We start from the raw sequence: 13,994 nt of genomic DNA, 5'->3' as shown, positions 1-13,994 counted from the left end.
CATCTCTGTGTCGGTAAATGTCTGTTAGATGTTTGATATACACAGGCATGCTGTGGTACATTTTGGGGACGTTAATAAACTTCCTTGTTGGTGAAAGTATTCACAGTTTGCTCATAAACACTGAAGTAGTAGTGAGTTTGCGAAGGCTTCTGCATTTGCATTTTGTATGTACTTACTCATGCAAAGCTAATACAACCTAACATTAAGTTCATTTTTTCTCCCCTTTTGCTCAAGGCTAAAAATATGTGTGTTCTCTCAGTGATATCATATTATCTTACTTCCTGTGACTCTGTGTGTATGAAGCTGTGCATGTGTAGGTGCACAAGGATTATGATGCAGAGTTCACTAGGGTGCTTACCTCTTATTTTGGCTTTTTTTAGGAACAGCCATAACAGCTCTCTCTCTCTTGAATGCACGCACGCACGCACGCACGCACGCACGCACGCACGCACGCACGCACAGAAGAGATACACACAACATGATTACACTTCAGTGGGTAGAGAACCCTTTTAAGCAGTGCTTCCCTCTCTGTCTCCATGCTGTAGATCACTAAGATGGCGGTTGTCAGTGTCAGCAACATGAGCTGAGTGCATGTGGGCTGATGTCAGTGTTTCTGCAGCTCTTACAGGTATGATGTTATGACTCGACTGTGATAAAACAAGACTTGACAGGTCTGAAAAAGGAGGTGGGCAGCCATGGAGTTGAGAGGCCATAGAAGTCAAATCTTTGTTCCTTCTGTCACACTTTTCCCCAACTATGATCTTATTATTCTAATTTGATGACTGTCACCATTCGGTCTACCTCTTGTTCCTTTCCTGATTCTCCTTTCCGATGTTCGGCAGCCTATCTCTGCCTTTTTTCTGCTCTCTGTATCTCTGTCTCTGTCCTCCTCCTCCTGCATTCGCCCCCTCACCTCTTTCCTCCTGCGGTTCGATCAGTGGGACCAAAATCTCAGCAGGAGTATTTAAGGAAAGAGAAGACCCCTCTCTCTTATTTTTCCTTTCTCTCCATTTTCTCACATTTCTCTGTGCTCTCATTTCCTCTTCTTCCTCTTATTTTATTCTCACTGTAATAGTTCTCCTTTGCTTCTCTTTCTAACAGTTCCATGTGTTTTTCATGCAAAATTCCTCACAGTGTAGAGATTTTACTCGGTAACCATGCATGTATGCAGGTCTGTGAGGGGAACTTAAAGTGTTTGAAGCCAGAGTGTACAGTACTACTGTTCACTTACACACCCGGAGAGTTGCTTCTGAATCAGTCAGACTAATCTGGCCTGAAGGTGTAGCTCCAGAGACCAACTACGAATGTGTGTAATTCTTGTGCGTTTTCTCAGAGAAATCTGAGTCTGCAAAGGAAAGTAAATGCAGAAAGTAATTATTATCTGTATTCTAGTTATTTGAGATCCCATGCTTTAAGCAGTCTCATATTTAAAGGGACAGTTCACCATTTTTGAAAGAGTTTTGTTGAAAGACTATTCAGTCCACTTCAGTTTATCTTCAGTGCAAATATTGATATGGCTAAAATTCAACTCATGAGAGGACCTAAATTTGTCTACGCAGTTTAAATGTTTTCCTCTGACAAATTGAGATTTTCCCAGACAATAAGGTAAAACTGAGACTGACTGAGAAAGTTCAAAATTAACAGTTCAAGGCGAGTTCCTGCACTTTACAGGTTATATTGCTTACCTGCTATTTCTGCAAAGTTTGTGGCCTCAACTCATCATTTCTTTGTTGCAATGTCACCTCATTCTCTCATTATTCTCTTTGCATGTAAGTCATAGAATGTCACTAGCCATGTAGCATGCATTTCCATTTTTACGATCACTAATAGCAAACAGTCAACACATTTAAATGTGATAAGCTTACTGTAACATCATGTATGTTAAACTTTCTCCCTAAATATTTGTACCTGCATTAGAATCTTTGCTTTTTCTGGTGGTTTGTGATTATTTGTTGCGATTATTAGTTTTTAAAGAAAGCTATGTTTGGGAAAATGACAAGCTTGACAGACATGCATTGCTCTGAGTGATTGACAAGCAGTTAAGAATCCAGAAAAACAATTCATCAGGGGAATTTCAGATAAAAGCACATAGTTTTGATTCTTTTTTTGAATTCAAATTCAAAAATACTTTATCGATCCCAAAGGGAAATTAATGTTGTGACTCATTTAATTAAAGAGTTACGATAGATAGTGATGATTGTTGGCAGGAAAGATCTCTTGCAGCAGTCTGTATTACTGTGAATTTCAACAAGCCTCTGACTGAATACATTCTGTTTGCCCAAGACGGTCTCATGAAGAGGATGGTCAGGATTTTCCATAATTTTCTTGATTTTATGAAGAATCCTTCTTTGCATCATCATCATCTCCAGAGGTTCCATAGTCGTGCTCAGAACAGAACCAGAACAGAACCAGCCTTCTTTATCAGGCTGTTGAGCCTTTTTAGGTCTCTGACTCTGATGCTGCTGCTCCAACAGATGACAGCAGCAGAGATGATGCTCTCAACAACAGACTGATAGAAGATCTGCAGCATCTTGCTTCAAACCTTGAAGGATCTTAACACCCTCAGGAAGTTCAGTCTGCTCTCTTTTATTATAGAAGCTTCACTGTTGCGTATCCAGTCCAGTCTGTTGTCCAGATGAACAATGAGGTATTTATATTCCTCAACCACCTCCACTTCTTCTCTCATGATGGAAATAGGGTTTGATCTGATCCTGTTCTTACTGGAATCGACAATAATCTCCTTTGTTTTGTTTACATTCAAGATTAGATGATTGTTCCCTCCATGACACAAAGCGGTCCACCAGATCTCTGTACTCAGCCTCTTGTCCATTTCTGATTCACAGGACAGCTGCAGAGTCATCTGAGTATTTCTTTGTATGACAAAAGTTGAACTTGTGCTGGAAGTCTGAAGTGTATGTTACTTTATCTTAAAATCAAATTTTACACCATTCAGCAATGTCCTATTGGCCTTAGAAATTGTAGACGTCATAGGACAATCTAAATCTGTTTTGAAAGGGATCTTAGAGATTAGATTGTTATGGGTTCATAACAATCTAAAAGACAAAGTACCATCTTTTTGCTGTTTGGAATACTGTTATTTAATTTCTTAGCATAGCCAAGTTTTGTAACTTGAACCACTATTGGTACAATGATAGAAAATATCTCATTTTAATTAGGTAACATTTTGCTCACTGTGCCAGCAAACCCATTTTGTGGATATATTTTAAAAAGCTTTAACCCAGTGCTGAAAACAGTGCAGATAAATATGCGAATATGGGTAAACAAGGTGAGAATTTTGGTGGTTTCTGAGAGCATGGACGGTTGGAGCAGTTTGTTGAAGAAGTTGGAGCGTGTGGGTGTAAACAAAGGCCAAACTTCAGCCGCAGGCCTGTTTACTCCGTTCTGTTTATATGTCATGCCATTTAAAGTACATGTTCAAATGTTTCTAAAACTTATTAAATGTGTTTTTCTGTATGATTAGCTAAACTTCTTGTGTTCCATGTCAGCTATTCTTCTTTCTAGACAGTGAAATAATTCAAGTGATATTAGTTGTTACATGTCATTGTGGTCTGCAAAGTAACATATTTAAGCACATTATTGGGACTGAGTGCTGTTTCCCTATGCTGAGGCTCAGAAGACATTACACAAGACAAAATTGCTCATTAAATCTGACAAGTATTCTCATCTAGCTGTAGAATGATGCCTGACAGCTTCACACACTTCATCAAGTATTTAATGCATACTCCGTCTTATGCATGGCTGTCTGTGTGTGATGTGGATCTGTGAGTCTGTGCCTGGGTGTTAGTGCAAAGGAACAGTTCTTGATAAAAGCGCCTCAATGACAGAAAACAGCAGTGCATCCTCTCAGTCTCCTCTCACTCATACACACAGATGAGGCCTCTGGAGTTCAGTTTGCTCTGTTGCCGAGGGCACTGAGCCTTTGTGGGGCAGTCCATTGTGGGAATGCGTAAGACCATGAAGAGCACAGAACACTGAGTAAATGATACAGAGGCAGAAATTGCATAAAAACATTTGTGGAGAAGGATAAATTCTTAAATGAATTTAGTCTAAAGAATCAATATTGTTGTAGGTAAAATTGCTTAATTTGGATGAGTCAAATTTGAACAAGGGGTTTCATCAGAGGACATCAGAATTACTTGGGGCATATTTGCTTTTGTGTGTGCATGTGTGTGTGTGTGTGTGTGTGTTATCGCATATCAACCAATCACAATCAAAACTAGCCCTTTGGATCTAGTTCAGAAAGAAACAAGAAGTAAAAGCTACAAGGCCGCAGTTCTGTCAGATCAGCATACGTTGTCAGATCATCATTCTAGTAGCACAAACTGATGGCTATATCTGTCAGACAAGTATATGCTGTGATTACCACATGCTTTTATTTAATCAGCAACACACCATGACATAGAAGTTAGATCATCATAAACTTTATTAACAGCAGAATGACATCCTGACTTAGCAGTTAACCAGTCAGACCATCATCAAAAAACAGGTTGACTGTAGTTGCAACTAGACCCTGCTGCAACTACAGAAGCAGGGTCTAGATGCTATAGCTACTAGATGTATATTAATCTAATTATCATTGAAAACAATTTATTGACTTATTTTTTGTTGTATCTTGTTACGTATGCTGAACTGACAGCTCCTCTAAATGTCATGAATCACTGAACGCGCATGTATACTCACTGCATGCATGCTACTCTGACAACGTATGCTGATCTGACAGAAAACCGTATTGTGATTTTTAATATGGGGTTTTATTTGGCATAAAATAAAAACTCCTCACCAGCTGATGGCGATAATTCTCTATTAAGTTGTCAACCACCATTAAACATGAAGTAGAAGAAAAAGAACCAATCACCACCCATAGAATGTGGGTGGTGATTAGAAGACAGTGTCATACCTGTATGTATATGTGTGCGCGTGCGTGTGGGCGTTTGTGTGTCTACACCTAAAATATGGCTGGTGCCTATCTTCTGTGGTCAACAGATGAGAGGCGGGTCACCCAGGACAGATCACCAGACCTTTGCAGGGCAACACAGAGACAGACAGGACAAACAATCATGGACATACACATTCACTCCTCGGGAGAATTTACAGTCATGTTTTTGGACTGTGGCAGCCAGAGTACCCAGAGGGAACCCATGCATGCACAAAGAAAACATGCAAACTCCATGCAGAAAGACCCCAGGCAGGGACTTGAATCCAAGACCTTCTTGCTACAAGGCAGTAGTGCTACCAGCTGCAGCACTGTGGAAGTTATAGGTAAAAAGCAAAACTCTTTGATGCAAAAAGAAACATATTTTTCAGGCTAAGGAGCATTTTTAGGTTCCTTTATTTACGTTTTGTTTCCAGTTTCGGCTGTGTTCCTTATGCTGCTGTTCTTGTGGGATTAACATTAGTATCCTGATATTGGTTATTCCTTTAAAAACATTGAGTCTCAGTGGAGTATGTAAAGTTTATTTCTAAAGTGCTTTTCATAGACATAAAAGTCACAATGTTAAAATGAAGCTTAGGCACAAATTCAGTCTGGAAGTATCTTGCTACTCCTGCCTCATCAATCAGTGCCCCCCACCCCTCCCCCCTCATCTCCCTGGACCTATCAGCACTGGACCAAGCCTCATCATGACCAATCATCGACCAAGCTCCAGTTGATAAGGACCTTCATCCATGGCCTCCTCCGCTTACCAGCTGCGATCAACCCACCTCCGCCCCATCTCCACCTTCTGCTCCTGGTTCTTCAGGCATACATCCTTCTTCGACCTCCACCACCAGTACTGGCCCTGGGGGGATTACATTCATATGCAGTATCAGGAATGTTTATCGAGCTTATCGCAGTTTCAGCTAGACGTTCTCGCCCGGGACCTGAACGCCAAAGAACTTTAATGTTTACTTGTCAATAAACTTTTTAATCGCTTTCATTCTCTGTCAGAGTCTGATTCGGTAGGCAGAAGCAGGATGTAGTTGAGTCTAATAAAGCAACAACACCTTAGATGTCAACAGCCATGTCAACAGCAGGAAGAAGGCTGAGCATGGCTGTGAATGTATGGGTGACGGTGTGGGGTCTCCATTCTGACACAAACTGTCTGTGACTGTGTAAAACAACAGTTATTGTGGATTTTATGTCGGTTAATAAACCATAAGATGGTAAAATGATTGACTGCTAACCTTCAAAGATCCTCAATTTGCAACAAGCTGTTTTTTCATCATTGATTTATCTGTTGCTACAATCTCATTAATTGCTTTTGTTGGGTGCTGTTTTTGTCCACTCTCTATTTTACAGTCAAAATTTTGGTAATTTTATTCTTGACTTATTATAGTCATACTGCAGGATGTTTAGTACCAAATATGCAGACTTGGTTTGGCAACCAAATTATTTGAAGTTATTTAAAGGCTCTGGGGAGCCTTTTTGTCAGTTTTTTCTCTCCTCCTTTTGTTTCTCCACTTTTCCCCCCCATCTGTCCCTGGTTGTTTTCCTCTCTTTTTATTTCCTCATTCTAACAGGTGAGATTCACACCAAGGAGGTCATAGTGGACTACAGGAGGTCCAGGAGGACAATGCACCCACCTCTTACAATTCAAGAGGAGGTGGTGGAGGGAGTGGATAATATCCATATTCTGGACCACCTGATCTGGTCACTGAATACCTCTTTTCTGACGAGGAAGGCCTAACAAAGACTTTTCTTCTTCAGGAAACTGAACAGGGCTGGACTTCCTGCTCATGTTATTCAGCAATCTTGGATGGGCAGAGGGTAAGAACAGGGGGCCGAACATCATTCACACTGGTGCTCAAAACAGGCACACCACAGGGCTGTGTGCTTAGTCTGGTATTTTCACTGTGCCCACCCACGACTGTGAAGGTATCCACTCCTCCAATAGGGTTCTAAAGTTTATGGTGCTCAACAATTTCTCTGTCTACTGCAGGCCTCACAACCTGCATTAGTAATCATCACAACAGAACAACCTGACGTAGAAGGCTGGTTCTCTTGTGGTTCTGTTCTGGGTACAACTGTGGGACTTCTGAAGATGACAATGGAAAGAAGGTGTAGCGGCTAAAATTCTGTATTTTAGACGACTTGTTGCTGCTGTTTCTGGTAAGCATTGGTTTTACATGCGCTCAATCAAGATTTCTTTTTCTGATCTTCAGTTTGACTTATAATCATAGTCATTTATTTTCTGTAGAATGTCAATTGTCTTGCCATTTCAATGTAGAACCACATAAATCAGCCGTAAATCAAAACCAAGCACAGTAGAAAAATGTTTGTGTCTTCCCATTAGCAACACTTAAACAGAATCCCACTTGACCTTAAATAACCCGGTACCCCTTGAGACATACTCAGAACTCAAAATGAAATATGCCCCTTGGTGGCGATAAACACAGGAAAAGATAAATGGCTCCCACAGAAAGATTTTACATAAAATCGAGGAAATTATGGACAACCCTGATCATCCTCTTCATGAGAATGTCTCAGAAGAACAGAGTGTCTTCATGTCTTCAGTCAGAGGCTCGTTCAAATTCACAGTAATACAGACTGCTACAGGAGATCGTTCCTGCCAACAGCCATCACTATCTACAATGACTCTTTGAAGAATCTTTATGAGTTACAACATTTAATATCCCTTTGGGATAAAATAAGAAAAAAAATTGGGGATTTCAATTGAATTGAATCACAACACAAGTACATTAAAATCAGATATTCTTATCAACATACCACTCCATAAAATTGCCCTAAGCTCATCCTAATCTGTCGTTGAAGAACACTTGCTACTACAGAAATTCATGCAAAAACAAACCTTAAACTTTCATTATGGCTTTCAGCATAATTATGTAGGTCACCAAATGAATGACCTACATAATTTGGTAGGTCATTCATTTGGCAATTACAATGGCAATTACAAGGATTGCTTAAATGCAGAACCATTCTCTTGGCTGGAATGTAAGATTTTTCGTGGTCTGAATGTTTCCATCTGACCTGGATGTCAGCCTAAATGGCAAACATAATCAATCCCTCCAGGTGGTCTTATGACTCACATGTTAGACACTTCCTTTAGTTTTTATTCAGCCCTCAATAATGTTTTTTGATTCCTCCGCGCTGCAATAAGGTTTGTAAATAAACTATTTAAGTACTTGTGTTTTTTAAATCTTTTTTTTTATTATTTTCCAACTTACTGGGTCTTTGCCAACCTTAACTTTCTGGCTGTCACATCTGGAACAAACTCAGCTGTGATTACAATGGCAACTGACAACAGTGTGAAGCATATTTAGGAAAACGGTGTTGACATATTGACTTGCTTTTTTGGATCGGTGACCCAACATTGTTCAATAGTGTCATGGAAGCAGACAGCCGGGTAGGAGGACCTGGAATCAGTTCATTTATCATTATCAGTTACACCGGTGCTTTTTATGCGGTGACAAGCCAAGATATCTGCTGTGAATGGGTCTATTGAATCTGGCAAACAGCTGCTGAACCATGTTGCTCAACTACCTTATTGTTTCCTCTGTGACTGAAAAACTCTGTACCTCTCCGACAGATGTCAGTGTGGGAGGCTGACGTCTCTCAGCCAGTCGACCCTTGTTCTTTATGCAAATCAAGCAAAGACAAAGGCTTGAAAACTGTTTGTTTGAAGGATTAGCTTAAAGACTCAGACAAATGAAATCCTGTCATCCTCTTTACTGGATATTGGGGGTGGTAGCAGCCACCCAGTTATTGCAGATAGAGCAACACAGACACTAGCTGCTTCTAATCATAAAAGCTGTATATGCTGCAAAGCTAAGCATTTTTATACCAATCATATTTAGTGAGAGAATGTTTGGCAGATCAATTAAAATGAAAATCAAAGGCTACACAGACAGAAAAGGATGAGACCGTAAAAGGTTAGATTATATTTCTTTGATGTGGAGTCACTACTAAAAACTGTATCCATCTTGATTAGATATTAGCTTCATTTCTGCTCAGATCACTTCTTAAATCTTAAGCCATGGGACAATTTGATGATTCAGGAGAACAACAGGAGAACAACAGGAGCAACAATGAGAACAACAACAGAACCATAGTGTAGCTGTGATGACAATTTACATTTACTCATAATGCCCCCCACCCCCCTCCCAAAAAACAAAACAAAACTGTAAAAGAGCAGTTCAGATGAGTCACCAGAAGTCCCAAATTAGTATTAAGAACCAGAACTCAAATTCTGTATATTCTGGTAAACAAATGATGTGTCTATGATAAAGTCAGAAAGCTATCAGTCAGGCTGAGAGCTCCTCAGCATCACCAGACCTACAGTCAGCATGAAGTGTCTCAAATGCCTTGGACAAATCCAACTTGGCTGGACACCCCACAATCAGCACTGTGGACAGAGACATGGAGCTACAAATGAACAAAAATCAAAATGATATGCAGACTTTAAGCTTTTCTAGCAACATAAAAGTCAGAAATTTGTTTCTATAAATTAGATAATGGGTGCTGGGAAGTTGGAAGACTTCAATTGGTAATCCATACCCAGCTTGAGAAGCCAGTGGGAAACATCTGGCCCAGTGAGATATATATATATATATATTTTATTTTTATTTTTTTTTACAGAAAATAAATGCTTTGTGCTCCCTGCCTCCTGTTGTGCTGCCCAGTTTGCCCTTTTCTCCTAGTGTGAGACAAATTCAATACAATTTTGTACAAAGATTTTTCTTGTACACTGAACTTCCAGGCTTATTTCCTGGCCATGCCACGCTCTAAAAAGCGAGGCAGTGATGGTTAAAAAGCAGCGAAGCTCACCTCAACAAAAAAAAACATGACGTTGGAACATCTTTGCGGTCACAGCTCAATAATTCATGGCTCGGGTTAACGTGGCTGAAAGTTTGAAGCTGGTTTATTTAACTGAAAAGCCTGTTCAACTGTGACAAGGGTTTAAATAAGGTGCTATTACAATTTCATTTTCACACTTGGGAAAATGAGTTAAAAAGGGAGTTTTGGATGCAGTTCCATGAATACTAAATAAATCAAATTACTTTCCGAAAGTAAATCGAACTGTTTCTTATTAATTCTTTTTATCATTATCTTACTCAAAATACAATAATTTTATTTGCTATAACTAGTATATGGTGGGTCCTAAATACAAAACACCATGAAAATATAACAATGCTATCTTCATTTTTTTGACTCATGTTTGATAGAAGAAATTGTTTTCTTATGAAAGTGCAAAGCAGAGATTATTGGTGTCATATAAAATTGGAATAAATGAATTATACTGAAAACTGTTAAGAATTAATTTTTTGATCTATTCTCAGACGAACCTGTAAAGATAACCTACACAATACAATCCTTAGTGTCAAATTAGCAGCGTTAGAGCACGTCAACTCTAAAAGAGTTCATCTCGTAGAGTATCATGAGATTAGAAAAATGTAACGTTTATAAAAAAAAAGGTAACACTTTATTTGAAGGGGTGTGCATAAGACTGATATGACACTGTCATAAACATGACATAACACCTGTTATGAACATAACGAAGTCTTTATGAACGTTCATGACAGTTGTCATGAAGTGTCATTCGGTAAATAATGACACTTTCAATGCAAAGTTTCTCTAAAAGTTGCATTGAAAGTCCATTAAAAATGCCAACTTTGCATTAAATTATCATAATTTACAAAATCATACAAAGTTGGCACTTTTAATGGACATTTAATGCAACTTTTAGAGCAACTTTGTATTAAAAGTGTCATTATTTACCGAATGACACTTCATGACAACTGTCATAAACATTCATAAAGACTTATTTATCTTCATGTCAGATGTTATGTCATGTTTATGACAGTGTCATGTCAGTCTTATGCACACCCCTTCAAATAAAGTGTTACCAAAAAAAAATGAGAGTGGCATCTCCACACAGAATATGTGGTATTGAGGTGCTCAAGCCACAGGAATCTTTTGACATGTAGATGAAATATGGCTTGTGTTTTTGTTGAGAAAAAAATGCACATGAAGAAAATGAGAAACCAAACTGATAGCTCATAGCATTAATGACCAATAACTTTACTTCATAGAATTTATGTTTAAGGTTTTAGTCCAATTTACCAATAAATATTAGAATTAGGCACCAACGCCACAAAAAAGCTAAATTTAAACACATAATAAAAACCCTCTAAGCAGTGATGTAACTGGCACAAATACACTAAAACAAGACCCAAATACAAAAATGAGACATGAAGCGACTATAAAGAGATGCAAATTGGCTCAAATGAGACAAAAACAGCATTAATTACACCCAAAATGTATAATGAGGCATAAAATGACCTAAATGAGACTCAGAAGAACTATAACAGTGTTACTATAACACAAAAAGACATTCGAATTTAGTGAAACGACACAGATGAATGTAAAACAGTCAAAAAGTGACATAGAATGAAAAGAGCAGACTTGGGTGATTAGAAGTGTAGTTTGTAGCTATTTTGTGTCACAACTGTTCTGGGTGTTTTGTTTGTGTGTGGACATGGATGTGCCTGAATTCCTGTTGTTTAAAAATCCACACATGATTACAGGATGAATAAATGAAGTAAGCTTTGAAGAGGCAAATCTGAACCCTCTAATCAGTTTCTTGGGACTTGCTTTAAAAGAAGGTAGAGTCACTGGTATGGTAACCATTTCATCTTAGCTTTGTTACACAGTGATCCTCGGTCAACACCTCAACACAGTTACAACATGAGAAATCAGTGTAAACAGTCCAAGTTATTGTTTGCATAATGGTGCAAATGTGCTTCTGCCTTGAAGTCTGTGAAGCCTGGTGGTACCGTCGTGCTATGAGGATACTTTTGTTTAGAAGACATGGGGATGCAGGTGAATAAGACTTTTGAGGGATCATCATTCTAAACATGCAGCTAGAACTGCGGAATGGATGAGAGCAGAGGATTTTTTATGTGTTAGAATGACCCAATTAAAGTTCAGATCCAAATCCAACTTTGAATTCATGGCGAAAGTTGAACATTTCCAATCCAATCTGATTGAATTTGAGCTGGTTTGCAAAGAAGAATGGGCAAATTTTTCCATTCCAGGTGTTGGAATGCTGGACAGTTACTACCCAAAAGATGTACACCACATTTCTCAGATTTATATTTCTAACTAAAATATATTTAAAAAAAAATAATTTACCATTTTCGTCCTCTTCCAATTATTCACACTTTTGTTTTGGTCTGCCACAAAAAATGTACCAACATAGAAAGATGTTCAAGAGCATCTGACATTGTTCTGAGGTTTTGTTTCATACCTTCTTGGAAGAAATATATTAAGAAATGATTTGAGATTTGAACTGTACACCACATCCAAATATATATTTTTATTCCAATAAAACTTATATCAGTCTATTCCCTTTTGGTTGAAAACAAAAATAAATTCAACATCAATGAAGAAAATTACAATAACTATCACATTTATTTATTTTTTGTTCTGTTTTGTTTTTCTTTTGAACGTTTTTTGAGTATTGAAAATTGTGTCCTACCTCTTTCTCAGAAGAGGCAACCTAAAATGTTTTTTTTTCTTTTTCTGGACTATAAAATATTTTGAAGATTTTCCTACAGTGTAAGCTCATGATGAAACAGAATCGACTTCAGAAGTGATTAAGATGTTTTTCATAGGTTCCTGAGATGTTCTGTCAAATTTATGTCGATTCAAAGCAATAATAAGCAAAGCAATAAACAATAACATTACTGTACACAATAAATAACTAACAAAATACCTTTTTACACCTCTAACCATTAATAATACATCAGCAACACAGAACACAGTGGATCCTTTAGAATGCCAGGACATGTCATCTCTCATTTCAGACACACACACATGCAGAGCTGGCCTAGTTTGTCTGTCATGGGACGTCTATGGTTGAGGGGGTGGTGGCGAGTGGCGAGGGGACGTTGCCCGCCGGCGAGCACTTCCCTCCTGGTTAGGGCTGAGTGCTTCCTTCTCTCCTGCCTGGAGCTTCATCATTTATAGACGAGACAAAATAAAACAAACACAACAAAACGACTTGAAGTCTGAGAGCAGCGTTTCTCACATATATGGGCGCTCTACATAGAGAGGCCAACTGAGATGCAGACAGAGCAGAGTTTGTGTAAGTCCTTGTTTCTACCTCCCAGTATTCCTCAGGAGGCAGCAGTCAGGTGGAAACCTCTGTTAGAACACCAACTTTGTGTCACTATTTGTAAATGGCTGGGTGGGGCATTAAAGTTGCAATTATCAAGGTTATTAAACCTAAATTTACTCTAAATGTTTGACATCTATTCTCACAACCGGAAGTGCCTTGATCATCATGCAGCCATCAGCATAACTGTGGAGCTGTTTATGTGTGCAAGTGAGAGACAGACAATAGTTGTCATTAATCAAGTGAGAGTGTTCCACTCGATGCTCATATATGATTTATGGTTGACTATCAGAGAGGCCATGATGCTTTTGTTGCTCAAGCTGAGCTGAGTGACAGACTGCAGTGTCACACATCATCTGTCAGCCTTTACTAAAGCCAATAGAAAGAAGGCCACTCTCAAAGGAGGGAAAAGGTGGATATCCTGGGTGGTTTCTACAGCAAGACTCAAAGCCTTGCATGACAGTTAAAAACGTTGGCTAAAATATGATGGTTGATATCATTAAAATTAGGGTATTTGACCTAAAGAATGTCTTTGTATCACCTTATGAACAGGTTTCATTGTATTTTTTGGGATGTTGTGGGAGAGGCCAACAGAAAGCACTGCATAGCTGTAAAGGTCAAGTAAAGGATACAATGTCTTCCATTTTCTTAACAAATAAAAATCACCTCTGTGTGTTATTCACATGTATTTAGCCGCTGTGAGTTAAAGGTTTCCTGAAACATTTTATCTGGCATTGGTGTGCACTACCAGTTTTATACATAATTAAACTGATATTTCTGTCTATTCAAAATAGCTCAGTCAGATTGGATGCACCTAAAGCACAATCATCTGATGCAGTTTTCCCAGCTTGGAAAAAA

The 13,994-nt window shown here is 38.6% G+C and overlaps 1 long non-coding RNA gene across 1 annotated transcript in view; it reads right to left on the bottom strand.

The window, feature by feature from the left end:
- The window catches only part of LOC107833525 (uncharacterized), a 20,685-nt gene extending 15,579 nt beyond the window's left edge, over positions 1 to 5,106 (bottom strand). Inside the window, exon 1 of the long non-coding RNA XR_001659272.1 lies at positions 5,003 to 5,106. This is a non-coding gene — a long non-coding RNA (uncharacterized LOC107833525). The remainder of the gene's footprint in view (positions 1 to 5,002) is intronic.
- Between the last annotated feature and the right edge of the window lie 8,888 nt (positions 5,107 to 13,994).

The sequence above is a fragment of the Poecilia formosa genome, unplaced genomic scaffold (assembly GCF_000485575.1).
Source record: "Poecilia formosa unplaced genomic scaffold, Poecilia_formosa-5.1.2 Scaffold402, whole genome shotgun sequence".
NCBI classification, from domain to species: Eukaryota; Metazoa; Chordata; class Actinopteri; order Cyprinodontiformes; family Poeciliidae; genus Poecilia; species Poecilia formosa.
Note: the sequence above shows the minus strand (reverse complement) of the source record. Positions and strands in the feature narration are given on the sequence as shown.